This window comes from Melanerpes formicivorus, unplaced genomic scaffold, assembly GCF_026170545.1.
Source record: "Melanerpes formicivorus ecotype bairdi unplaced genomic scaffold, bMelFor1.0.p_v2 SCAF_21, whole genome shotgun sequence".
NCBI lineage: Eukaryota > Metazoa > Chordata > Aves > Piciformes > Picidae > Melanerpes > Melanerpes formicivorus.
The window spans coordinates 8479051-8482297 of record NW_027142373.1 but is presented as its reverse complement, the minus strand read 5'-3'; the positions used below and the strand labels follow the sequence as shown (position 1 = coordinate 8482297).

General features: G+C 43.6%; 1 protein-coding gene across 2 annotated transcripts in view; it reads right to left on the bottom strand.

Moving 5' to 3' along the window:
* Window positions 1-3247, bottom strand: part of OGFOD3 (2-oxoglutarate and iron dependent oxygenase domain containing 3) — a 38456-nt gene that overhangs the window by 3831 nt on the left and 31378 nt on the right. The gene's annotated exons all lie outside the window — the stretch shown is intronic.

The following is a 3247-nucleotide window of genomic DNA, read 5'->3' as shown; positions in this document are numbered from 1 at the left end:
TTCATATATCTGGTATCCTCTAACTCCTTGTGCATCTGGTCCCATACCTGGCACCTGAGGTCTCCAAGGCACCGAACCAGCCTACAATTAGCTTTCAAAGATCCTCCTTTTCTTTTAAGGCTTCTTCCCTTTGCAAAATTTTGAAGTAAAACACACTCACACACAGGACACTATTTTTATCAGTATTAAAAAACAAGGGTAAAGAACCCCAGAGTTCCAAACCACAAATCATGTTAGCAAGTCAGTAAGATCATATGCACTATGGGTCAGGTTTTAGCTGTGAGATTGCATTTGAAGTGTTTAAAGTGCATTTTGTTACACTCTGCCACAATTAAGTAGCTGTGATGGGATCTCTCTCACCAGCACCAGGACAAGGGGACACAGTCTCAAGCTGCGCCAGGGGAGGTTTAGACTCGAGGTGAGGAGGAAGTTTTTCACCAAGCGAGTCGTTCATCATTGGAATGTGCTGCCCAGGGAGGTGGTGGAGTCACCGTCCCTGGAGGTGTTCAAGAGGAGATTGGATGTGGCACTTGGTGCCATGGTCTAGTCATGAGGTCTGTGTTGATAGGTTGGACTCGATGATCCTCGAGGTCTCTTCCAACCTTAGTTATACTGTGAAGACGTGCACAGTGCAGGCCCTCTAAACTCTCCAGGCTATGAAATACTGGTAGAGGGAATGCTGAGCCTTGTAAGAGACTGGTGTACTACAAATGCCAAAAGACAATGCAGCTCTTCATTGATGAGAGCATGTACATAGCTACAATTTCTTGATGAAACATTTTTGAGCCACTATGCTCAGAAGAAGGTGTAAAAAACTTCAACTCCCCTTTTCTTTGTCCTTTTCTTTCATCAGTCAGTTCTTTCATCAAATCAGTCTTTTCATTATCCTTTCCCCTCCTCTGACCTGCCTGCACAGATTTCTTTCCAACATGCTTTTCTGCTCCACTAAAGAAATCTTGATTACTACCTCCTGGCATATAACTTCAGTTTGATTTAAGAACACTTACTGTTAGAAGTGTAAGCTTTATTGCGATCACAACCTAGTACTCATCACAATTTTACAGTCTATTATCTAACCGAAAAAAAGAGGAAGTGTTTAGTCCTTGGTCCTTAAGGGATGGATTTTTTTGAGAGGAAGGAGCAACAGAATCACCTCCTGTGGTGCACTTTGCTGCCCTCATGTCCCCTGTGCTGTTTGAGTGAGGGCAATGGAACAGATGGCCTCCAGAAGTCTCTTCCAGCTTCAGCTGTTCTGATTACACATGGAACAGGCCATTCACATTAATACCAACTGTGGCAATCACTTTGTTTGCAGCATGTCTGTTTTGCCACTGGATTCCAAGCCTCTCAAGCTCTCATCCTTTCTGTGAGACAACCCCTTCCGCTTCTCGGCATCATCCTTCTGTCTCTTCTAGTTCAATTCACTGACATATTTCCTTGTAAACTCGTTGTGTCATAAGAACATCAAGGAGAAACTACAAATAATGTGTTGCATTGTCTCAACCATGCAACCAAGGGAGTAACCATGCCCTCACTCTCCTCTTCAGTCTGCTTAAACTGTGGCTGGATACTGGGGAAGGGCAGGGGCTACCCTCTGCTTGAAGTCAGTGACAGGGAAGGGATGCAGAGCAGGGCTGGGGAACGTAGGAGGTCTCACCTCCATCTACTCTCCAGCTAGCTGGGGACACTGCAAAGACTGAGCTACTGCTCAGAAGGAAATGAAGCAACTCATACATCTGATTAAAGGGAAGCAGGAACAGTTTATTTGGCATTACAGAATTATTCAACATCTTTCATCTTATGCAAGGACAGCTTTGACTATCTGCTTAACATTTATCAGCCCTAAATGTTACTTAGGAAAGAAGATAAAACTGCAACTCATCTGCTTGAATGACACCAAGACAGAAGCACTGCTGAGGAAATTGCACAAACACAACTGTGCACTCATCCCTGTCATCTGCTTAGGATTCATGTAAAGCACCCAAGAAAAACACACCATATCATTAGGCAAATAACCTGTAATCTATAATCACACAGTAAAACATTTAACAGCTATTTATTCAATTACTTACAAAAAAAAAATGCTGAATTGAGAGAACTTTAAGCAAATCCCTACCTAGACCCCACAAAAGTGACATGGAATGACAGCAGCTGTGGGTGTCCTGATCTGGGGTGGAGAGGGCACAAGCATCTCTAAACAATTTAGCTACAGGCGTGCTAAGCACAGAAGCAGAAGGAAGCCTATGGCCTTAAAAACTAACAAATCAACCCCTCATACACAAAACCCCAAAACAAAACCACTAATCAAAAAAAGAAAAAAAAAATCAAACCCAACCAACCTACCAAAAAACCCCCAAACAAAATCTGTAATGGGTATTTACCAAAGCCTGGTTACAAACAGCCCAAGCTTTCTTAACTAGACAGAGAAGTTACTTAAAATTATAAAGAAACCCACTGCCTCTCTCAGCCAGCTTGTACTTTGTAGAAGTATTAGCAATACTTTTAAGAGCACTTGCTTCTAGTCTAAATTCAGAAGCACCTGGACTGAAAGCCTGCAAATTGCAGTTTTAGAAGAAAATTAACTTAATTATTTCCTACTACAGTGCATTGGCATTTTTAGACTTCAGAATCCCTGCCTGCTTCTCTCTTCTCAGCAGGTTGTCCCTCCCCCTCCCTGTCCCCCTGGAGTCTTCTCTTTTCTCCAGGCTGAACAACTCCAGCTCTCTCAGCTTATCCTCATAGCAAAGGTGCTCCAGCCCATGGATCATCTTTGTGGCCCTCCTCTGGACTCACTCCAACAGCTCTGTGTCCTCCTTACGGTGGGGACACTAGGACTGGGCTCAGTATTCAAGGTGCTATGCTATGTGGCACATGCTATGTGGCACATGCTGTGTGTCACACCTGTGGAGGCCAATTCTCAATACTATCAGTGCTTGGGAATGCTGTGTGGGGCACTAGACATTTTTATCTCCCCTAACATGCCTCAGTCCTTTCAATGGTCTAGCTAATGCAAAGTGACCATTACTATCCTCAGTAACAGATGCCCTCAACAAGGCTGTGTATTTTATATGAAGCAATTCATAAACACCATGTTAAGTGCAGGTCTGACCTGAGCCCCCCAGGTACCTATTGCTTAGCAGCCCAAATGACATAGTACTTTGTTTAATGCCATCAAAAACCTATCATCGTGCACCATCCCAATGCAGAACCAGAGCCTGGAAGGCAGTTATCCTCCCACAGAAAACAA